This window comes from Lathamus discolor, chromosome Z, assembly GCF_037157495.1.
Source record: "Lathamus discolor isolate bLatDis1 chromosome Z, bLatDis1.hap1, whole genome shotgun sequence".
NCBI classification, from domain to species: Eukaryota; Metazoa; Chordata; class Aves; order Psittaciformes; family Psittacidae; genus Lathamus; species Lathamus discolor.
Window position 1 is genome coordinate 33,518,877 of NC_088909.1, and position 25,895 is coordinate 33,544,771.

General features: G+C 38.3%; 1 protein-coding gene across 1 annotated transcript in view; it reads left to right on the forward strand.

Annotated features, from left to right (window-relative positions):
- Nucleotides 1–1,100: 1,100 nt before the first annotated feature.
- Nucleotides 1,101–25,895, forward strand: part of HAPLN1 (hyaluronan and proteoglycan link protein 1) — a 64,423-nt gene continuing 39,628 nt past the window's right edge. The window contains exon 1 of the mRNA XM_065661855.1: nucleotides 1,101–1,141. The gene's annotated coding sequence lies outside the window, so the exon portion shown is untranslated. The remainder of the gene's footprint in view (nucleotides 1,142–25,895) is intronic.

Here is a 25,895-nt window from a genome sequence, read left to right on the forward strand (position 1 = left end):
AATGGCAGCACCTTTTGTCTGCAGTTGTAAGAGGTAAGGTTTGATGTGTGTGCATTTCATGCCATGGCATTTAGAGGGTTAAAACTACATATTGCATGAATTTTAACAGACTCCTTTGAGGTCATGGGTCTCCTGATGTGAAAAGCCCTATAATCCAGAGATTTTTGGTGCTGGAGGAGCACTTTAACCCGAGATGGTGTTCAGAAATTGCATTAAGACTTGGGGCCAACAGTTGCCTGGCTTCAGGGGTTTGCGATGCCAGTGCTGTGAGCAAGGCATGTTCCGTATTTGGGGTGTAATAGGAGAAGCTGGGCTTCTTTCCGGGATTAATAATTCAATTGGAAGTTGGGGGTAAAATAAAAACACAACGGGATCCTGTTAGGTCCAGCTGTTTCCACCCCACTACACCCTTCCCCCCTGCCGCTTTTCATGCATCACTTTCTCCCCATCTGAAAACATGTTCCCACCCTCAGAGCTAACGGTAGGGTAGGGGGTAAATGAGCAGCTGGGGGGGCCGGTGGGGAGGGCTGGGAGGGGAGCAGAGGCAATAAGGATCGTGTTTCTCAGGGTCTCACACCCTAAATCGCTAAATTCAATGATCCCTTCATGTGGAACACTACCACTTCTTTTTTTCCTTTTTTTTTTTTTTTTTTTTTTTTTTTTTCCCTTCACCCTGCGTAGTTTTTACCTCCGGACTTGTGTGCGTTGCAAGAGAAGCTTTTTTAGGTGCGGATCTAGGAGGGCTGGACCTGAGGGGCGAGGGCAGGGAGTTGGAGGGACAGGGCAGCGTGCCGGGACGGGGTGGGTGTGTGTGAAAGAGAAACCGCGTGTGTGGGTTTATTTTTTCCTCTCATTCCTGGGGTCTGAATGGAAAGCACGTTGGGCTGTAATTAAGACATCTTGGAGGCGTACTTAACTCATGACGTGTTGCTTTTCTTTTCCTCACGGTGAGAAAGTGGCTCTCTCTTCCCTGAATCAGGTCCTCTGCCACCCAGAGCCACAAAGAGTCTTTCGGGACATAGGCACACACACACACACTGACTTAAGGTGAGCACCAAAAACTTCCTCTGCACTTTGCTGTCCTCTGTTTCAAACTGCTGGAGAGTTCTGAGAGCATCTCAACTCAGGAGCTCTGTGCAAGGTAAAAACCAAATTATAACCAAACTTTTGGGAAAGGTTTTTTTCTCCGTTATTTCTCTAAGCTGGATGGGGATCCAGTAACCAATGCCTATGGCATCAGCTCCAGGGCTGCACTAGAAGAATTTTCAAGCAGTCTAAATTTGGCAGCTGAGGTGGGGGGCAAGGACAGAAGATGGATTGAAACTGGTTAACTTCAATGTGTTTGACTTTAATTGCTCTGTGTTACCAAAGGAGAGATCATATTGCAACTGCAGATTCCATCTGAAAGACAAAAGTTGTGTACTGCTACTCTGTGGTTTCCTCCTATGGGATTCTGCATTTCATAGAGATTTGTCTTTTCTGAGGGATTTCTCCATCCAGTCAGATGCTTTTAGAAGTTTTTAAGATGTAGTAAAAAAAAAGCAAGAATTTCAAGGGCTGGAGTAGATTTTCATAAAGTACTAGCCATCCAGTTAGAAGTAAGAAGATTTTAATAAGGTATGATAAATTACATACTGATGTCTTATTTGGCTATTTATTGTTAGGGAAACCCTGAATAGCATTTAGCATTGGTTTCTGTATCCTCTCCACTCACCAAGAAAATTTAGGATGCCACACATTTTGAATGTATAGCCACTCACTAGCTGGTCCATGGCTATCTTAACGGTATCATTTTACTGGCTGTTTATTTGGGAGATTTGGGGTCAAATGCATATACAGGCGTCGTTCAAAATGTTTTTTGTGCAAAACTGCTTGCATGTTTGCATTAAGGAGGTTTATTGCTGTTTGTATATCATTAGAAAGGGGGTTCATTACTGCTAGAGTCTTTCAGGGAATATTTTCATGTATGCTGCTGTGTGATGTCATGTAACTGGTATAAAACCTTTGGGAGACTCTGGGGACCTGCCAACATGCACAAAAGAATTGTGTAGATTGCTAACAGCAGTGAGTTTGTATATATGGCTGGCAGGACTGTTCTAGTGCCTAAATATGTAAAAAAGCAATCTGGAAAGATTCCTATTGTTTTGGGGGAAAACAATGTATGATGTAGTAGTTGAAAACATGGATGCAGTGAGACTGTGTAACTATGGATACATACCCTCCCAATAAACACTGTTTCTAGAGACAAAGTATTTTCAGCACGTGCAGAAATGTATCATAGACAGGAAAATTATTCTCAGCTCCCATGGAGAGGGAACCAGGAGTCAACAGTCTCATGCCAAGGTGTGTCATGCAGAATGCTAGATCCTTGTGCTGCAAAGAAACAGCTTATGCTTCCTTGGCTTTCCATACCAAATGGAGGCAGATCTTCTGCTGTGGAGTTGCTCCAGATGCATTATCTGAGACTCTGACCTGTGTGCGCTTACCTGTATTACGTCTAGTGAAAAGGGGAAAGGGAAGAAGGAAGAATATAGAAAGGAACATAAAGAAAAAAGTTTAATTTGTGATAATTTTCGACGTAAGTTGAACCAAAATAGGAAAACTTTGCAGAGAGTAGATTTTTCAAGTTAAATTAAAAATGAATAAAAAAAAAAGTCAATGTAAAAATCAAGACACTGCTGGTCTGCACAGATATTGTGCCAAAAGGCCTGTCTTTCTAATAAGATTCCCGAATGTACAAGCAGAGTCTAATGAGAAAGAGGAAAAAAACCCTGTGTCATTATGAAAAAAACTATTATCCACAGCAATATCTTCTTCAGAGACATGATTGACAGTGTAAATCACAGCATAACAACCTTTCATTCTGAACCTAGCGGGTGCAGTTTCCTCTCAGTTTCAGGTAGCATGGTTAAAACAACTAGCAGATATTAAAAACAGCCTGAAGTAGTACAAAGGCTTGAGACTTGGAGAGGGAGATTTCACAGAAGGGTGGAGGGTTTCTGTGGCATGCTGCAGTGCACTGTTGGGTTTACAGTTCATAAATTGGTAAGAAGACCATTTTCTACTGCAGGTCCCTAGCTTCTCTGATTTTTATGCTGATATGTGACTAAAAGAAAGATTTTGTCCTCTGTTGGCCACAGTCTGCAGCAGAAGGACTGTTATCAATACTTACTTAATGAAGTCGCTTAACCTCCTTGCCCCTCAGGAAAAATCTGGAAATAATATTGACCAACCTTTAAAAAGTGTTTTGATATCTTCAAGTGTACAGTGACTTTGCAGTTGCTTTTGTTTAAAAATATTCGGAGGTTTCCAGTTCACTGCAAGGATTAAAGTGTGAGAACTGAAATAAGTATTTTCTGCTTTTCATTTATGTTTTCATTGAAGTGGTAGTTAAACTGTTCTTGGAAGTTGCAATACTTCGCATTTCTGTTTCATTGTAAAACTGACAGTTCATTTCATTACTGAAAACCCTCTGGAAGTGAAAAGTTTTGGGGGGAAAAAAATTATTTTCATGTGACAAGCTTCTTCTGTTGCTTGTGAGGAAGTATTAGACATTCTGTCTCTGCTGTTAGTAACTGTAGTATACAGTACTGCACTTGAAAAGGTAGCTTGTAACTTGTAGCTTGTAACAAAATGTTCTTTGGGGTAAAAAAAAAGTCTGAATATACTTAGGATTTCAATCAATGGTGTTTAAGGAGGATTAGAGGAAACAGCTGGCTAAACAAATATTAGGTGTAGAGTGGATGCAGTGATATAAATTAATAATGCAGTTCTTTATCGGCTGTATGAATGGGAGGTTTGTGGAGATACGATGACCTAAGCACGGTCGCTGTGTGCCACCTAGTGGATGTTGAAAAGAGTATCTCAGAAAGCTTTTATTCAGAACATCTGCAACTAATCCAGATGCAACTTTATTGTAGGTGGTTAATTTTATCCGGTTTTACTATTAAAAACTATCATGTAGCTTCCCACCCCACCAGGGATTATTAAGGGAGGTTCTTTTTGCTTTTTATGTGCCTATTAGGTCCAATAAAAATCAGTTCAGTTTCTATTTTACGTAATTTGCCACTAATATCTACTTCCAGAGACTTGTTAAATCGTTCAATAACAAATCGCCACAAATTAATGCTTGGTTTGACATATTGAGCTGTTACTGTAAAAGCAAAGAGATTGCTGTACAAATATTATGGCAGCAGCAGCTATATTCAGCGGTAAGGATTTTAAAGCTCCTTTCAAAACTCTTTTATCACATAGGATGTGCTTTTGTTAACCCCCCTTTTGTTTAATCCCTGAATATTTTGTCAATGATAGGCATAGACAAAGAAAATGTTAAATTACTTCTGATGGCTAATAAAAGGTTATAAGCCCTCTCCATCTTCCTTTTCTGTGCATGTCATTTATCTCCGCCTTCCTCAGACCTCACACATGCTTATTGCTTAGACTATCCTTTCTCTTTATTAGGGAAGGGAAAATTGCTTTTTGGTCCACTGGATTGTTTCTTCAGTAATAGGTGTTCAGGTGCTGTCGATTCTCATAGCTTTAAATATCCGATGAAATGACGGGGATTTAAGCAGGCATACATCAGTCTGGATATACTTTGTGACTATTTTGTGCTATAGGACCTGTCTTGCACACTTTCACTTCCTCAGCTTTTATAAAATTTCATCATCATCACAGCTTCCACTGTAGTCATCTCTTGGGCACCTAAACCATGTGATGAATCTATGGTTCTGATCCTACATTTTTCAATGCCACAATGGCTACCGGAGCAAAGGAGTATTAAAATACTTGGCAGAGTCAAGCTCCCTGTGTTTTACTTCCTCCTGATTTTCGTCACTACCTGAACAGTAAATCAAATGGCAACATCACACTTAGCAGAACAATTTCCCTGCCCTTCTCATTCACTTAGCTTTGAAAGCACTTTTTTTTTTTTTTTTTAGTTTGTTTGTTTGTTTCCTTTTAATTAGTATGTCAGAATGGAAATCCTGAGCATGATCAGTGGCTCTGAAAACAAACATTTAAAACATGCATGAAGAAGTCACAGACTAATAATATGCACTGACCATTTTGAAAACTTTCTCAAGAGTTATATGAAATATTACCATAGGAAGTTGTTAACGTGACGCATGAGCTAATGGCTAAAGTGAGAAGGAAATCTGCCTTTACGTTAATCAGCCAAAGTTTACAAATGAAAGTCTAGGAAGGTAAAATACCACAGCAGCAAATGGGCTAATTGATTTGATGCTGTACTTCATAGGTGGGTACCTTTCTTTTTAGCTCTGCCTGGCCTAGTATTGTGAATCACAAGATCTGCTAATGAATCAGACCCAAACTGTATTAATGAGAGTCTCTGCAAGGCTTCAGAGTCTCTCCTGGAACAAAGCTTTCCACTAGTGTCACTAGCACACAGAGTCACCACCATTTCCCAGAGCACGGCATATCAGATATTACAGCAGAATCCACATCATTAAATGTCTGGCATAAGATAAATAAAATCATGAGACCAGAAGAATGTCCCTGGATATATGCCTCTTGCTTCAAAAAAATGTCATCTTGGCATTTGTCTAATAGCAGAAAACCATTATCTTGAGACAGCTTTCCATTAATAATATCCCCTAATTACTTTAAATGCTTGCAGCCTACAAGGAACATATGGGCAATGGAGACAGGTTAGATTAGAAATGTTTTTTAGCAGAAATGCAAGTAATGAAAAATGTTTCGAACTACTCCAGGGAAAAAAGAAGGAAAAGTTACTTAGTGGTAGCTCAGATTTGGGGTTAATTGCTTTTGCTCATTTCTGTTACAAGGAAATTTTATTTATTTATTTATTTATTTATTTGTCAACTTATTTTACACTGTTTATGTCGTGGTAACTGGTAACTCATCATCTAAAATGTATCAATAAGAATTAGTGCATTATGCCATGAGATACTGGCATCTGTTGTGATTGACTTTTCTTTACATTCAGAATTCCTTTCCTACTATAATGACTGTACACATGGAGAAGAGGCAATCTGTGTGCATCTATGCGTATGTGTGTGTATGTATATATATATGCTTGACATGTAATTTTATTTTTTGGAAACTGAAGATTAAAAAACAGTTGTGTAAAAGGGAGTGTTACTGTTGATTTGTAGTTTTTAGGATATACAGATATTACCCTCCATTGTTTTAAAACTGGTGATTCATTGTTTAGCTAATTAGCAGCTCACTGCTTGGCACTTGCATCTTGGAAGATCATATGCTCAAAAGGCAGGGTACAATACAACTGTGCTGTGAGATTCTGATCCAATAAAACAATATATAAGCAACTTTCCTTACATTAGTAATCCAGTGAAATCAGTAGAAACTCAGGCAGGGCTCAATGAATAAAACTATTAGTCTATTTGCAGAAAGGCATCCAGAATACTACACATGGTTGAACAAAAACCACTACATTACGGTCACAAGTACTCCGGTGGTGTCAATAAAGCCTTAAGTAAAACTGTGCACTTTACAAAGTGTAGAGGAGCCAAGACGGGCACCTATTGAATTTCTGTGTAAAAGTAGTACATGTTTAATGTAGAAAAAATCTTTTATTGCTAAAATAACTTCCCAACCTCTCCAATTGAAACTAACTACTCATCTTTTTATTAATATTTAAGAAAAGTACATGCTGCATCCCAGAATACCTGTGTGATGGTGGTTGGTTTTTTTTTTCCATAGACATATTTTCAAGCAAAAGAAAAACCCAGCCCTGAGTCACATACAAAAATACGGCCTAGAAACTGGAAAAGCACATTGTAGATCGTCCTGTTTTGTAATCTCTGTGAGGGCATTATAATGTAGCAGTAGGTGTGGTGGTTCTTTTACTGAAATTGCAGTGATGCAGCTACAGCAGACCACCACGGTGCTGCCACTTTCTGGTATATGCTGCTTGCTGCCTAAGGTGATTTATTTCCATTTTCTGACACCTGAAAAGCTGTCCATGCAGTAGTGAAGTTCTGTGGTTTTGACTTAATGCATAACCTGAAAGATTAATGAGCACATTGCTATTTTCAGATAAACTATGTTTCCCAATTTCCAAGTGTCTGAAACAAAATTTCAGGTTTTGCTGAGACTTTGTGACTTGTTTAACAGGTTTGATTACAGAGATTTAAAATCCATGTACAAAGTGTGATTCAGCTTTTATTAGCAAGTCAAGTAGCAGGCAGATTTTTGTTTTGTTCTTCAGATGTTGCTGTATTTATTTGTTGATTAGCTTGATTAGAATACATTTTCACTGATGTATTAACTATGTTTGGACTCAATAATCTGAAAGATCTTTTCCAACGGTATTAATGCAATGACTGTGTATTTGTCTGGTTGTGCATGTTGTGGTCTGTCTTGGCACATATATATCATGTCATGCTGTCTTCCTGTACTTTGGGTACTTAATGGTCATCTCTGTGAGCCAAGAACCAATGAGAGACAGTAAAGATGTTGATCTCTCAAACATCTTCTGGATTTTGTTCAGCTTAAGCAGTGAATAGAGAGGATGTTAATTCAGCTGTTGTTATTTATAAAGATAACAACAGACTATTATCTTTTTACTCTTAAATATTGATTAAAAGGCTTGGTAAACCAGACTATAATCTGGCTGCATCATACTGCAGATCTGTACCCTTAAATGTTATTGCAAACAAGAAAAGACACAGAAGTCAGGCTTTTGCTAAAGAGGTAGGCTATCAACACTTTTGAGTGCCAGGGTAAGAGGCACCATTTACACAGGGTAAGAGTCATTTACACAGGGGCTGGTGTCTGATATGGCACACTGGTGTGACTTTTCTCTGTGCTGGTTTGAAGTGACCTGGTCCCTTACACCCCATACATAAGGGAGCATATAGTAGGAAACAGATAGAAGCATGTGGCTGCTGCAAAGGTTATGTATCTTTCAACACAGCTCCTTTGAGCCAGGGAAAAAACAGTTGCACTCCAGATGTGACATGCCTGTCTTATTCTTAGGACGTAAAATATAAAAAGCAGAAAAGAGCAGGTAGAAGTAGAATGTCTATACAGAAGCCAAAGGTGCTGTGCAATTAAATAAACAGCAATATGTCCTGGGAAATCTAGCAGGAAAAAATGCAATTTCTAACCAAGAATCTCTCAGAGCAGATGAAAAGAATAATAAAATATTTGTTGATGTGTCTGAATGGTTCTCTTTAAGACCAATATCTGGCCTTTTAGCCAATGAATGGGTTGTTGCATCCGGTTTCCAGGCGTTTCATTCTGTTTTCCCCCATGAGCAGGCTAAGAGAAGAATGCAACTACTACATTTTTTCCAAAGCAACCTGCATATCTGATTGCATCTACATTTTAATGTGTGTTCTATTCTGATCAAATCAGACAATAAGAAAAACTTTCAAACCTGGTAAGACATTCTCCAGTAGGATGGGAGAATGATAATGGCACATATAACATCTTCATAAGCAAGCTAGGAAGATTTTGTCTTGATAAAACTAGTGTGACATGTTTTCAAAACTGATTAGGAAATTGATAGCTCGCTGTGAAAATAAAAGCACATATCAAATAGGATTTTGCCAGGGTTAGTCAGATTTGGTACTCCTCAATATTTTCATTAGTAACTTGCATAATAAAATAGAAAATATGCTTAAGTTTTTAGAAAATGCAAAATAGGGAGAGATCAAATTATTTTGAAACTTATGCTTTGAAGTTAAAACGTTCTTGCCTAACTGGAGAAAAAACTGGAAAAAAAGTCTTTCAACAGATAGAATATGGTAAACTAAGGCAGCAATAAAACAATATACAAAGATGGATATGTTGAAAGTCTTATTTGAGCTTTTTCTGGTGCCAGGTACTACATTTTGAGAGCTGAGCAGACCAGCTAAAGAAAGTCATAAGGAAAATAATGATAGTTTAGGAAGAATGAGTTGGAAGAACCATCTGGAAAACCTGATGTAGCCTAGCCTAGCCTAGCCTAATAGTGAATACACTGAAGTCTATTCATGAAGGCATAATAGTAGTCTTTAAACCACAAAAAAGATGCTAAAAAGATAAAGTAAATCATTCATTCCCTATGTCTATAGCAGAAAGGAGAAGTATTGGGTGCATATTGCAGGAAGAAAGACTGGAGAAAGAAGTTACTAGAAGATGACAAAACTCAGGCATAGGTTGCCTGGAAAGCGTGTGATGTCCCATTATTTAAGTTCTTAATACTATGCTGGAAAAAATGGAAGTATAAGGGTGGTGCCTTCTTTTGGTTCTCTGTTGGACAACTTTTCTATGATTGTATTGAATTTGATAGATTTTTACGGGAGAAATACTTTTGAAAATTATTACTTGTTTTGGCATCTAAATAAGCAGAAGAATGTTTAATGACATCTAAGGAGGTTAATGAGATTTCACAGTTTGTGGTTCATTGAATATTACTCTGTTCTTGAATTTAGTAATTCAAATATATAGTCTTTGCAGGTACGGTTGAGTCCAGTATGGGTTCAAATCTCATTTGGGTAAATGGAGCTTGAGAATTATTTATTTTTAATCATGTACCACAAATCTGAGACAAAAGAAGTATCCTCAGCTGAATCACTGAATGATTCATTTTAGGTACCAAATTGATAGAAACTTTAGGTTTACTGTTTTTGAAGGAGTATCAAGCGGCAAAGATATGCAAGAATTATGAGATAATGTAACTTGAATATAACAATATAATGGTAGTGTATCAGAAACTTAAAGCTACCACATTTATGTACCACACTGTGTCAAGGGAAATCACAAACATTCATGTCCAGACCAGGAAACACTGATCATGTCAGGTCGTATTGTGAGGATGACTTATGTTGGTGCATTTGATGATTGATGCAGATTCTATTATTCTATCTGAGGAATGTTGATTTAGGACTGCACTATTAATGAATTATTGCAATTTGTTTGTTTGGACTTGAGCCTTCTCCTGACACTGTGTCAGGGCAACATGACTTTTTATTCCTAGCTGATTATGAGTTTTAGCAAATCTATATTTCTGCGATTTGCAGTGTGCAAAATAGTCATCTTGGGAAGCAACCCTTCTGCAGACAGTGATATTCATTAATTATTTTTTTTTTAATTACTCCAGAAACTGCCATAGAGCTATGACTTACAGGTTTTATGCATATATGTAACTGTCCACTTTATATTGAGTTAAATAAAATCTTACATATGTAGTGTAATAAAGGAGAGCATGTGATGGAGGGCAAGAGCTCACTCGAACAGCTACATAAAAAGAGGGAAATGGAGGTCTCCAATGTGGAAGAGCACCATCTTTGAGTTCCTTTGACACTGAATTGCTAATTCATCATATTTCTTTCAGGTTTAAATATACCCTAAACTATGACCCAAAATCATCAGAAATCCAGAATCTTGGTTCAGTAAATTTTGTCTTCCTGTCTTCTAAGTCCACAGAAATGCTACCTCTTTTGGTAACAGGGTCAGAGTCCCATTGTGTCTACTTCAAGGAAGCTTATAGATAATCTTTGTAGCCTGGAGGAAAACCAGAAGCAAGAATGTGCGTCTTATTGGCAATTAAAGTTTTGAAGTTCAGTTACTGTACAATGCGCAAATAAATATGGACAAAAGGAAAAATTAAACTGCTAGTAAAAAGCTATAGCTTTTAATTCCCCTGTTTCTAGGATGCATATCCTCATTTTAGGAAATCCATCAGAGCTGAAAAAAATTGTGCTTCTCTGTAGACATGTATGTTTGTTGCAAACTTCAGTAAGGACAATATATAAGGAAAAAGGAAAAAACAAATGAGCTTACTTCAAGGAGAATTTGGTTCATATTTCTCTGTCATGGAAGCTCAGATATGGCAGATGACCTACAAAGCACAACAATATACTCTTGCAATTCTCACAGCATTTTGTGGGTTTGTTTTATTAGGTCATTAGTTTTAAAGTCATAATACTAGATAAGAGTCTTGACTCCCACTAAGAAAAGTTTTTTTGGCCTTTGTGCTTACAGTGGAGCTTGAATATGTGAGCTGCAGAAGTAAATTAGAGAATTCTGACCACATTACTTGGTCTAGCAATTATCTTTAACACTTGGCTTCAGAGGGACTGAAAGGGGCATTCTCATCTCAGTGGAGCACAGTGACATGAACTGGGGGCCCACACAGAAATACCAAAATTTCTGTTTAAATATAAGACTGTGAGGGTGATTGAACACTGGAACAGGTTGCTCTAGAGTGGTGGAAGCATGTCCATTCTAAGAGACAGTTCAAACCCAGCATAGAATTATAGAATCGTAGAATAGTTAGGGTTGGAAAGGACCTCAAGATCATCTAGTTCCAACCCCCTTGCCATGGGCAGGGATACTTCACACTAAACCATGTCGCTCAAGGCTCTGTCCAAAACTTGAACTCCGCCAGGGATGGAGCATTCACAGCTTCCCTGGGCAACCCATTTCAGTGCCTCAGCACCCTCCCAATAAAGAACTTCTTTCTTATACCTAACCTAAACTTCCCCTGTTTAAGTTTGAACCCATTACCCCTTGTCCTATCACTACAGTCCCTAATGAAGAGTCCCTCTCCAGCATCCCTATAGCCCCCCTTCAGATACTGGAAGGCTGCTATGAGGTCTCCAAGCAGCCTTCTCTTCTCCAGGGTGAACAGCCCCAACTTTCTCAGCCTATCTTCATACAGGAGGTGCTCCAGTCCCCTGATCATCCTCGCAGTCCTCCTCTGGACTTGTTCCAACAGTTCCATGTCCTTTTTATGTTGAGGACACCAGAACTGCACACAATACTCCAAGCGAGGTCTCACGAGAGCAGAGTAGAGGGGCAGGATCACCTCCTTCAACCTGCTGGTCACGCTCCTTTTGATGCAGCCCAGGATACAGTTGGCTTTTTGGTCTGTGAATGCACACGGAAGCCAGCTCATGTTCATTTTCTCATCACCCAACGGCCCCAAGTCCTTCTCCACAGGGCTGCTCTGAATCTCTTCTCTGACACAGACCTCAGCAACCTGCACTGCTATAAACACAGGGGTTGAACTACATGGTGTCCAGAGGCCTCTTCCACCCTCAGCTGATCTCTGATTCTTTGTCTTTACAGTCAGATTCATACTTTGTCATATATCATCTAGATTCACAATACTGAAGAGAAAAAGAGTCATTGATTTTTGCTAAGAAGAGTTACGTGTTCTTTCTTGGCTGTTTGGCTACGCAAAAGCGCAAGAATAAAGGACAAGACACCACAAAATGATGCCAAATCTTCACTTTAGCAGCTTTTTCCCATGCCATTCAAGGAAAGAGGAAAAAGGGCAAAAGTGTTCAGAAAGAAAGAGTGAAAAATATCAAGACTGCAATATTGCTTTTCCTCAAGCAAGAACAAAGAGGTGTGAGAAAGAAGCTTCCCCCACTGTGCATGGTAACTGCTGTTGTCAAATGCTGAACAGTCCTCTTAAAACTGTGTTTAGCTGAATCTGGAGTAGGAGGCAAAGAAAGTAAAGAAAACATCAGGCTCATTTACACGGTGTTTCCCAATTGACTCTTCAATTTCCTATCACGCAGTCCTTAATTGCTCTCAGCTTTGACCTTTAATGCAATTCTCCAGCACTAAGCTGATCAGCATCTCCAGATTGACTCAGGAAGATATGGGTACTTCATGGTTGCTTTAGTGCTAGAAGTGCCTTTTGAAGTGTTATCTTTCATCTCAAAATGACTTCAAATAGCATGTTGCTTGGACAGTGAGGAATGAGCCAAGAGATTTGTTTGTGATGCTGACCTTTGCTTTACTCATTCTGAAATAAAAGCAGAGTATGGAATAGGCAAAGGTCCGTAGGCATAAAATAGACCATTAGGGATAAGTTAGTACTTGCAGTTTCTTTATAATATAGTTTATCATGTCACTGCTGCAGGAATTCTAGTATGATTACAAGTCAGGCAACTATTGAAAAGCTGGTGACCTGCACTTACTGCTGCTATCTCCCTGCCACTGGGACTGAGTATTTCTAGGTGCATAAAGAAATGCCCACAAAGAATTTACAGGGAATCATTACTGCCATCTTAACTTCTTGCCATATGAAGGGAAGAACTGTGGTTGCTGCACTAGCAGAAAGAGTGTGACACAATATCAATTTGAGATTCAGGCATTTAAAAATAGATACTAATTGCTATCTTTTAGTTATATATTACTTGCAATATGGAACAAAGTATTACTGAGTAGTTAAGACATTTTACTGCCACTTGAGAAGCATAGTTTCAGTTCCCTGCTCAGACTTAAATCCCTGCATGACCTCCAGTTATTTGGGAGTTCTTAGTCCTTCATTCCTCCATCTATAAAAATAAGATGATAAAACTTCCCCTCTTCACAAGGATGGTATGAAGATACAGATATTCATGTAGGCAACCTCAACAATTTATCAGCTAGTGGTATAGTGCCACTTGCAACATGTGGTTGTGAAACCAGTTCAGTCAAGCAAGGCATATTATTACCTTAAGCTCAGTGCTATGTTCTTCTGCTATAATTCTTCTGTGACACTATCCCAGAAAGTGTGTGTATCTGCTTTCATGCAAGTCAATCTAATCTTGACTATTTCTAATGGCTTTGGGAGGGATTATAATGTAGGAAACCCAGAGGAACTTCATGGAGTTCCTCATCTATATCACTGGTCATTGCTCAAGTTCCTCATCTTTATCATTGATTGTTGCTCAGTTGATACTACATCATTGTTTTTATGCTACTCATGGTTCCAAAGGGACTTGTGAGCTTCCAAGCAATTCGAAATCACAGCAAGATAGTCAGTGTGTCCAAAACAACAGTTCCTCTAGAAGCCAGAATAGTTCTCAGCACTCATATTGCTTGGGGCTCTCATCTACTTTAGTACTTCAAATAGTCATGATTCCAAATGGAGAAGAGATGCCTGCATGCTAAAAGAATATGGGAAAGTAAGAAGATTAAAATGAGAGTCAATAGGTAAAGTAGTGAGGTAGCCTGAGAGTACTGGCAATTGAATAGTTTAAAAGAAAGTCTTCTGCCTTAGAAACTTTTCAACGGGCTTCTAGAAAAATACAACAAACTGCACAGAATAGCTTTGTGAACAATAGCAACAACAAATGTAGGAAAAAAAAAAAGCCCTACATGCATATAGTGATCAAAAACTAAAAAATGTAAGTATAGCAACGAAAATTATATATGGAAATCTGTACCTTTTTCAGTGCTAACCCCCATTAGTCACCTTGTTTAAAATACATTGTACATCAATGCTGAGCATTTACTTTGTGAAGATGTAAAAGTCTACACCAGCAGAAGGCCAAAGCAAATCTGGTCAAAATGCTTTAAGCAAATAAGGTTATTGTTCCATATGAAGAAGACAAAAAAGGAAATTCTAGCTCATGTTTTGTTCCAGATAGTCATGTAACTTTCCATTGTTTACTTTTCCAAGGGTTAGTACAGCAGCCTGAAAAATGTTAAATAATTACAGTAAAGATTGCATATGCTAATGTGTTCTGGCTCATTGACTCACAGGCCAATAATACTCCGTTTGATTTTCTGACTTTGTTTTCACTTTAAAGTAGGTATAGCTTCTGAAATCATTAATTTATAAATTTGTAGACTTAATAGGAATGCTTTTATGTATTTCTTACAGCATATTCAAGTCAGGTAAAATTATTTCATATGCTGGCCAACAACTTCATCTGTCATGTCAATATGTCTTATATGAAATCTTTGGGTTAGTTGGATTTCTACTGTTGTAAAGATTTTATTCTTCTGCATGCTGAAAGAAATATTCAGTTCATAGAATCACAGACAGTTTGGGTTGGAGGGGAGATTAATTCTTACCTAGTTCCACCCCCCTGCCACAGGCAAGTTCTTTCTGCTTGCTGCGCCATGGCAGAGGAACTGCACTGTATTGCTCACTGAGCAGCAAGTGTGAGGCCATTTGCTGCAAACACCTTTTATTTCTTGTCTGAATAATATATGGAAAATGTTTCTTACAAAATTTTATTAAAAGGTAAGTAAATAATAAATAAATCTTGAAAGTTATGAAGAATTATAAAGAAATAAATCAGCTAAAGTAGAAATACTGTTTCTGAATTTAGAGCACATAATGAAAGTCTGTGTTGTAGTCAAGGTGCTATTTATAGCTTATACATTCAGACTTGACACTAGAAATGAGTTTATAATGGAAAGTATGTCAGGTTATGAATGTGCCAGTATCTTTCTTTCCAACAAAATCTAATTTGAGACATTTAAACAGAGGTGTTTGGAGTAGAGGTCTAGTGTTGAAGGCTTTTTTTTTTTTTTCCTTATGACCAATTTGAAATTCTTCATAAAATATGTGTGCAGTCCTTTTATAGTAAAATGAAGGCTCTTAAATAGCATCTGGCTTTACAGCCTTTGATGTCCTAGTTGTAAAGTACAGTAAAATACACTAGCTCACACAGTAACTGTGTGCACATCCACAGCACATTCTCAGTTCCGTCTCTGATTTTGGCTTTATCCTTTCACTCTCACTCTGCTTCCAAGAGATGCAATCTGTTGTAACCACCCTCTGCTTTGTGCAGGATGGTCTGTTGATGACGATTTGTGGGTATGATTGTTAAACTTGACTAATTTTCCACTCCTGTTATCCCACTTGTTTCAGCAATGAACCTGCAGTCTTTCCTGCGGTCGCACTTTTGCCCTTACTGCCTAAGTCTAGACTACAATCTGTTTTGCTTAGTATAGCGTTTGTACATTTAATGCTGCATTAACAGCTGAGGAAGGGCTGTATTCCCTTGTGTGACCCATCTAAAGCACACCTCAAATTGCACTCGCAGGCAGATGCTCAGCCAAGAAGCGCTCCTCTCCTCTCCCCCAGCTCCTCGCCCACATTCTTGGAGAAAAGAAGAAAAACATTACTCCTGCAATTGCTCTTCACTTCCCAAAGAAGAGAAAGTATCACATTTCTTTAATTGTTTTTCCCTGCAGCACATCTGAGACACTCTGACTCCCTGCGAGTAAAATTTCTCTGGTATCTAATGGCAGGAACTGTTCCATCTTGACACCAACAAAGATCAAAGCTAAATGCTGCAAGTTAGCCTAGAAGTGCAAGGAAAATCACCCTTGCTCTACATTTATATAAAACAGATCCATGACTATACCTCAAAAGATGTGTCATGTAAATTTCAGATGAAAATAGCACAGTTGAAAGGCATTAATTCTATGTAGTGTAATCTTTTAGTGACATGTTGGAGGTTCAAAATTGGTCTTCATTAAATGGAGGCTTTATACGCATGCTTTTATATCTATGTCGGATTTAATTAGAGCAACCACCTGATTTTTAAGAAATAGGTTTCTACTGTCTACTGCATTTCTAGTGAGACTAGATTATTATAAAGGTCATTTATTATGCTTTTCAGATTATTTCATTTTGAAGCTCATAAAACCAGCTTTTAAATAGTACCCATCCTCAAACTGACCAAAACCCAAGGTTATTTCGTAAGATTATTATTATGCATCAGCCAATTAAACCATGGGGTTTTTAACTGCTTTTGCTAATTTCAGTGGCATTTTCTTTACTATTTTATGCTATAATACTAGCTATGGCCCCTAATATGACAAATGTGACAACGTTAAAATAACTGTGGTATATGAGTAACCCATTTTAAAAACCAATTAATCATTACACCGTGGTGTGAGTGAAGCAGGGGTGGGCATGGAGGTTGCATCTGCAAAGTGCGCAAGTCCATCGTGAGTTTCCAGACCGAGAGAACAGCAAGTTAATAGTTTGTGAATAAGTATTGAGTATCTGCCTGGGATCCATAACAACTGTGTAAGCAGTCATTCTTTTTCCAGAGCAGATAATAATGTGTTTTGATGCCTTGGGAGTAAAAAAGAGAGACAAATTATTTTATTGAAGATTTTATGTTTGGTAATTTCCTTCTCTCAAGTAGACATCTCTAGAAAAAGGATGACAAAATTCCTGCATGCTGGTTTATTTTATCAGCTTTTAGTGCTGCAGTCATGTCAGCCAAAAGTATATCTTGTTTTATCAGAATATGTTCAACAGCCAAAGTTTGAATAGTCATCCATAGATATGTATATATACTTGTGCATGTACATATGCAATGCTAGACATATGTAAATATGGGTACATATATATGTAGCGTTGTATGTGTGCAATGGGTTACCTAAGATGGGTTTCACCCTTTTTATCTCTTGTGGCTCAAGCAGGGGGTCTGCCCTTCAGTTCACAACAGTAGCAGCTACTGCAGCAGCCGATACCCCACCATGGCCAAAATAGGGGCAAGTAATTGGGCTGGCTCCAGCATGAAAACCATAGTCTTTCTGCAAGGCAGCCATAGGCACAGGACAGCAGGACTCAGGGTCTGTAGTTGCTACAGAAGTCACTTGTCCACAGTGTCATGTAGACTGCAACACTAATGCAGCTGCACAAATGAAAGAAACCTGTGCATTCTATGAGTCTACTTTGCTTACCAACTGCTATCAGTTATGCTCTTGAAGGCTTTTTTCCTGCAGTTATGCCCTTGAAAGCTTTTTTCCTCTACAATTATGCCTGCATTCAGACTGACTGTCAGCATTGCTCTACTTATCCAGCTAAATCAACAAACCTTGTCCAGTGTAGATTAAACCTAATTAGGGATTAGCACAGCTCCCAGTCTCTTGTTTGGTAGGCCTCAGGCTGTAAGGTGGAGTTCTGCTAGGGCTGGTTCATTGAAGCCTTCACAGGGATAGGTTTGGGTGTTTGGGGCTTTCTTTCTTTAAAGAGTTTGCCCTGGCAAAACAGCCTGGAGAATGGCATTTAGCCTGTGAGTCCTGAATTTGGATGTAAGTGAATCTGTGCATTTGACCTCTGAGAAAGAAATTAAACTGAGCTGAGCCTACAAGAGTGAAACGACTGGTAAGTGAGAGATCCTAGAACATCATCCCCTGCCCTGCATGCTCTACAGTTTATGTAGCTTGGGAAATTTCTACAAGTCACTGAGAAGAAAGCTGGCTTAAATAGAAGCCCATATCTCAGTTAGCTTATTTGATAGTTTATGGTCCTAGTTGAAAATGACAGCCCTAACTTGTAAAAGTAATAAGGAAGTGGTATACCTTGCTGACATTTGGTACAGATCTCTCATGGGCTGGCAAACACTGAAGGCAGGTTATACTACATGCCGTATGGAGAAAAATTACAATTGTTTTGTATTACATAGAATTCTGTAGTACAGACTGTGGTTTCTGAGCAGAAATGAGCAGAAATAACAACTTTCCAGGGCAATCTTTAGTAGTTCCTTCTGTTTTCTTCTCTTCCCTGTGAAGCAATGGGCTCAACAACCCTAGCCATTAACACACCAAAGGGAAAACCAATCCTTTTTCTACTAGCAGCACTTTGTGGCAGGGCATCTCCACTCAGAGCGTTTTGGAGAGGACTAATGCATTGTTTCTGTTGCTTTTCAGTTCTTCACCCCAGGCCATCACTTTAAAATCCCTCTTTGCAATGAGAGGAGTTTACTATGGAAATTTTCCTGTTCTCACAGTTTGTCACTCTAGTCTCTGGGACGGGTACTTGAAAGTATCAGTGAAGCTTCAGTAACAGAAAAAAAAAGCATAAGAAGGGCTGTCCTGTGTCAAGGCAAAAGTCAACCTTAACCAGTGTGTAACGATCACCTGCAGTAATTGCTTAGGAAAAGGGTATATATTCAAAAAAGGGGCAGGAATAGTGCAGACCTTCTCTGGCTCATATTTACTATATCTTTGTGAGAGATCTCTTTCTGAGCATATGACTGTTCCTAAGCACAGCTTTACTTCAAATGTGAGGATGTGGATTGGGTAACACTGGTTGGAGGGTGTTCAATGCCTTGACAAGTGCTACTTGAGAACTGGGAATTAGTCTGTGAAGTTGAATAGCCTGAATAATCCCAAGGACATTAGAGCACAAACAAAAACCTTGCATTTATTCTGAGTGACTGTAGAAATGCTGATCCATCTAATTAACTTGGTTGAGTGGCACTTGCAAAAAGTATGTGAATCCTATCTATTTGTCATTTATTGAAACTGGATATCCTACTTATGTATCTTTGAAACCCCATTCATTTTCAGCCTACCAATGTTGGTGATATTACTATTATTTACTAAGCAAGGATGTGCCCTTTTCTGTCATAATCCAAATTGATTTCCATGTTAACTGAATTTTCCAATTCAGAGACTGTCAAGGAAACCTGTTGTTTGCTCTGTGTTTGGGGTTTGTTTGGTTTTTTTAATCCACACAAGTTTACTTTACTTTGCCCAAAGGACTGACCAAAAGCTAGCAGGTATTGCTGACAGCCAAAATAAATGTCAGAACAGTTCAATTAATGATGACATTGAATTTATTTACCTTTTTTTTTTTTAATTTCTTTTGTGTCATATCTCTGCAAATTAAAACCTGGCTTTAGGCTTTTTCTCTCACTTTGTGTATACTCTATCTTTGTTTATACTACACTCAACTCTGTGCTGTCTGTGGTTTCCCATACGTTCTTTTTCTTAATTTATGCTTATATACTATTTAATTTTGTAATGAAGAATGTAGGAGTTTCCTGGATACGCATAGTTCAGTCATGTCTTCCTACACCTGAATGTATCTGAGTCTAGAATATGATGCACTTTTGTTCTTGTACTAGATGATCTGAAATGCATACTCTGTAAGCGCCATTTTTCTTACACAACTCGAGAGAGTTTTATTTACTATGATATATTCTGCATTACGATTTTACAAGTTTCAAATTATTCTGTTAATTATGTATTTTACATTTTCTGAAATTTATTCAAAACATTATACTATTGCCTTATGAGGGTGTTAAACCAGGGTAGTGTGTTCAGAGGAACACCTTTATTATTTTTCCTGCTACTTCTTTGATTTACAAGTATGTGTCAAAATTCTCTCTGTTTTCTCAACTTAGTATCCTCAGTCATTCTTCTTAGTAGTCCAAAGTGGAAATGGAACTGCCATTTTCTTTTATCTTTATGTCATCTTAAATCTCAAAAACATCACAACTAAAATGCATTGTGAAAGAGTTGCATTGCCCTACCACACCTCTGGAACATGAGAGAGCTCTCTTCTTCATGTTTTGCGCATAATCACTGCAGTAAACAGAGCCAAACCTTCCATATGACTAAGCATTGCAAAAGCCAGGCCATTAAGCCAGCTGCATGTTTCTCCATTTAATTTGCAGATGTTTAATGATTGGTATCAGGGACAACAGCATGGTTCTGTAGCACATAGAGTCTCTTCAGAAATCACAGGAGTCAGATACTAAGTCAGAATATTAACAGCTGCTTTGAGACATCTCTCATAAGAAGACCCAGTGATGAGAAAGGTGCTTTGCTGTCAGTGCAGAGAGTTACTAAGAGTGTGTTTGTAGCTGTATGTGGAGCAATGGGAAGCCCTGTCTGAGTATATTGGATCATTTCATCAATAGCAGTAGCCAGGAGAGTTTGGACCTGTCATAAGAGGAAAGAAAAAAATTCTGCTTGAAATAGGAATTGATTAAACTACTTAAATTAAGGCCTTTGCCAAAAGTTAGGTGTACAAGAATGAACAAAAGTGATCCCCTATGTCATGACATAGTCCCTTTCTGTTCACATTTTCCTTCATCCCAGGCAGCTTTTAATAGAGCAAGCAAGTTCTGGTTTAAAACTAGCTGCATTTCTTTCCTCCATGCTAGAATATCTTTGGGAAGACTGTGATATTTTTCTCTACCTTAAAATAATTTAATTCCAGTTTCAATTTTTATATGGCCCCACTTGTTCTGTTCCTAAAATTTAGCTGAAATGTTCTTTTTCTTCTCTGGCATTTACTCTGTCATATATTTATAGAGAGCAATTATATCCTTGCTCAGCTGTACTTTGCTAGACAAACCAAGACCTTCCAGTTTCCTTCTATAAAACAGGTTTTCCTTTTCCCTGATTGCCACAGTAGCCCTTGCCTGCATGTGTCCTATTCTAAATTACTACTTCCTAACCCCACGAGACAGGGATGCAGGCAATATATCCGAAAGTGTTGGCAGTGGTATGGAGCTGGAGAAGAGGTTGCCAAGCCAATGGTGATACAAAGTGGTCAGTCCAGCTCTGCAGCACTCCCTGTCAGCGCCATTGTCAAATATTCCAGTTTCTCTAGCAGCACTTATGGAGCCCATCTAGCTAACCATTCACTTAATCCAGTACCATGTGCTGATTCTGCTACATAGAGACAACGCCTTCAATATTTTTTTATCCACAGGTTAAATTGGTATGTATTTACTTTCTGTGCCAGCTCATCAATTAAAATACTCCATGTGACAAATCTGGTCCTGAGATTGCTCCCTGGACTCATCTGGTTATGCTTCTAGCAAAATTTTGCGATTTGACACAACTACATTATCCAAATTCTCCGCCTCCTTATACCAGTCTCTTCCTACTCTATCCTAAATAATAATTTCCCATCTTGAGTCACAGCCAATATTTTGATACTTTCATGGGAACCAAGTAGAGTAATGGGATGAAGGTCTTATTTACATGCAGAACTAGTCTGGTCTGTAGCAAAGCTTTTCTCCTTCTCTGGTGCAGTATTTACTGTTCACTCATCACAAAGAACCATTCTAGCTTCCCGGATTTATTTCTTCAGGACTGTCAGTTTACAGATTTTCACATTATTATCTTTTCCTCTTGAATCCAAGAAATTATTTTCCTGTTTCTTTCTAGTGTTGCTGTTAACTTACTTCGTTCAAAGTACCAAGTTGCAATCACTGTTAGCCAATATCTGCAACTGGTGTATACAAAATCTAGACCTTCAGATAAAGAGTAATTTTTGGCATCTTTCTGTCATCTGAGTGAACAAAGATGTCTGTACAAGTCTCTGTTATTGTCCCTGTAAACCAGCAAATAGTATTTTTTTTTTTTATAAATGTGTCTTTTTTAATAGAGTCAAGCATTTTTTTGCCTCAAAAATAACCTTCAGACCATAGTTTGAATTTGTAGTATTCTTGCTATTGCTGTTTGTTTTGTAAACCAACCAAACAAACAAAAAAAGTGTATGCTTAATACTGGTAACACTCTTTAGCAATACAGTTTGAAAGCATTGCTTTTATTTAGATATATTTTCTTACAAACATCTACAATCTTTGAAATGTTTAGTATTTCTTTTCAATAGAATTTAACTAACAAGAAATGAACTAAACAATCATACGTCATACATTTTCCCAGTGCTCTCAGTCTTGAGGTATTGCAGTGAAAAGATATTTAAGAAAAGCAGGGGGAAACTTGGTACAAGTAGACATCTGCATACTTGTGTGTACACAAGCAATCAGCTGCATGTATACATGTGGTTCAAGGCCAGGTTGGATGGCACTTGCAGCAACCTGGTCGAGCAGAAGGTGTGCCTGCCTATGTCAGGGGGTTGGAACTGCATGAGTTTTAAGGTCCCTGCCAACCCAAACCAGTCTGTGATTCTGTGATTCTATGAACTATGACATTGTGTGTCAGCACATGAAAGCATGCTGTGTTTGTAAGCAGACCCCTAGCAAAGAAACCCGTTTCTGTTCTAGATACTGATATGTCTCATTGCAGAATTTGAGAACTCCTTCTAACTCTAAATATATCCACTTTCACAATACCCTCTGAGCAACAGTTTTCTGGTTTTACTGTTACACTGCGTCACAGAGAGCGAGCTATCTCAAACCAATCCTCCCCACCACTTCCACCCCCCTCCAAGGTCCCAAATGAAGAGTAGAAAGGGTAGAGTTGAACTCATGCCCCCCAGAGTATGAACTTATGCCTTAACCTCTAGACCTTCCTCCTCTTAGGAATAACTGATCTCAGCAGAAAGTATGTTTTGCCATTGATTGCTGATTAATTCAATTAAAAGATTGTTGAAAAAAGTGTGCTTTTATAAGTGATCCCCATATGGCTTTGATCTGGCTACACCCTCAGCTAATTCTTCATGACCAAATTCCCGAAGTAAACTTACATATCATTGTAGTAAGAAGCAGATGTTTGATGTAAAAATGAAGTGTTTACCTTTTTAGAAATAATGATTCAATTGGGACTTGCACTGGCAATGTGTAATAGCAATTTTAAAAATATGCAGAGCATTATATCACTGTTATTATTTCTTCAGGAAACTGAGTGGCTTGGTAAAGGCATTCTCAATGACATTGAGAGCACCAACACCGCAATTCTCAGAGCACAAAAGAGGGGGAGGCCAGGACTAAGCACTTGTGGTTGGCTGGACAAGGAATCCCATTTTATGCTTTGGATCAGGATCCATGCCAAAAATTATATACTGCTTGTGATTCCTTACAGCAGGCTGGCACCAGGCTTCCACTCAGTAAGTCTGGCAGTGCATCTGTTCTCTCACATAGTGGGATTCTTCAAGGATGTGAAAGCACTCTTAATGTTTCAAAGTTTTACTTTTATGTTGCTGGGACAGTCAGCTTAGCTGGGGAAAAGGAATGAGAACTTCATTGAATTAAATGTGGGGTAGTCAGAGATGTTGCCCCTCCCTTACCTAAGCATATAAGGTCTGGCCTATTTGCATGTCTCAGGGTATTGCCATTGCATGGACTGTTTCCTAACTTTACCATTCCCATAAATTTCAAAATATTTTTAAAGCAAAAAGTGTAAGACTAATTTTTAAATTGTGATTAGATCATTTGCTTGAGTGACATCAAAAAGTTTGAAGGAGTTTAGAAAGCTGTTGTCTACAATGACACAGAATTTCCACATACAGTGTTGGCATATGATTTTTTTCTGTCTTCTCTTGAATTTATTCACTTTTTGCCATATTTCCAAAAAAAAAAAAAAAAAAAAGTCTTTCTTGTAAGGGCAGTTGTGTTTGGGCCTCGTTTTGATTTTAATGTGTAATAACAGCTTTTGCAACAAGTTTACACTTGTACTTGTTGAAAACTGGAAAAGACTTGGGTCACTTAAATACGTCTTCTCAGTCTGATTCAAAACATCGTCATTTTTTAGGAGACTGAGAACACAGGAGGACTTTTTGGGAAACTACAGCATTTGTTGAAGGGTGGATGAGCAGAGAAAACTATTAAATTAGGCTAGGATTTAGAGAATTTGTTTCTTGTCACCCTGGGTCCTGCCTTGGCACTGCTTAGTGGCCAAGAAACAGAAGTGCTGCTCTGATGCTCACTAGCCTGAGCACTGCCAGTGTGAGCTAACAGTCTTAGAGTATCCATCAGCAAATGTCTCAAATCTGGTACCAATTAATGAATTAAATGTCAGAATGTCCACTAACTGGAATGGGCTTTGAAAAAAGTTTTTGCCTTTTCACTGTGCACAAAACCCTCCAAAATTCTACCCCCAACTGCTTCGAAATGGTCCTAAACATTCAATTTAAAAGCATGAAATCTAGCACTGCATGTTTATATGCAGAAAGGCAGTTTAATTTCCCAAAGACATCAATTATAATAATAATTAATAATATAGCAAAATTTTTATTTAATATTATAAACAGGTCAAAAGAACAGTTTGTAAGAACCTACTTCGTCTACTGATATATAGAATCATAGAATAGTTAGGGTTGGAAAGGACCTTAAGATCATCTAGTTCCAACCCTCCTGCCATGGGCAGGGACACCTCACACTAAACCATCTCACTCAAGGCTCCATCCAACCTGGCCTTGTTATCATATATGAGATTTTCTTTTTAAACATCCAAAGAAGATAGTAATCTAGTTTTCATTCAGCTTTGTCAGGGAAACAGACTACTAGAAACTTAAGTCATTTATGCCCCTGTAAAAATCCAAGCATTCAAAAAAACCTGGCAGAACTGGACGCATCCATAGGGTAAAGGTTAAAGAATATGATAAAAAAACTCATGTCAGAACTTCCCGAAGTAAATGGCCTTGCAGAAGTTATGCAGGCAACTAGGAAGTATATCTGCAACCAAGAAAGCGCCTTGAAGAAGACGTGTTAGTGATAGGAGAGGACCTGGGCTTGAAAAAAACTAGCTTTGTAAATACAACTAAGAGGTAAGAAAAATGAGGGAGAGCTATCAGGTTTTCTTAATGACTTCCAGTGACCTCCAGGCTTGCAAGCTTAAGTCTAAAAGAGGCTTTTCAATGAAGCACAATCTGGCTGGAGAGCCAGCTCTCAAGCTAGACTGCAGAAGTTATTTGAAGACCACTAATACATGTGGCGATTGAAGTAAATACTTTCTCTAAAGGAAAGGACTGCAAGCAAGTGGATCTGCTTTGTAAAACAAAGAACAGAGTTATCTTTCTATGGTGTCACATTACATGTTGTCAGAGAACATCCCATTGCCATACTTGAAGCAAAAACATCTGGATTCCTAAACTAAGGACATACTTATGTAGTCCATTATAAAGAAAAAGAAAGAAAACTGCTCAAAGGACTGAGTGACCAGTATTCCAACAATGACAGACCTTAACTGAAGCACATTTGCCGTATCCTTTTTTGCATTAAACCTAGAGTACCAAATTTTCTAACTTCTAGTTGTAAAGCTAGTATTGACCTTGTCTATACTCTATGAATAATGTCAAAAGTATTGTTACCATTGTTACCCTGTGTATCTGGAATAGATTTCATGTTTAAGACAAGGCAGACACTTCAAAGACTGTAAAGATATTTTCTTTCTCCCTGCAAGCAATTTATCAGCATTCTTCCCAGGAAACTAATAGACTCCAGGGGATTCCAGATGTCTTTGAATGGTCATGCTGCTTTTCCACTGGACTGTTCTGCCTGTGGTTAGGAAACCACTATGACAACCTGTTCTCCAGACATTGACCGTCTGGCACTTTAGATGGCCCCAAGACTCACACAGTCTCACACATTTCCAAATTGCTTTAACTAATGAAGTAGCATGGGAGGAGGTCTTGGAATGCTTGCTCTAAGTCATTCTAATAGAGCATGTAAACATTATCGTTCTTATGCCATCAGTTGTTCTTTCTTTTTACC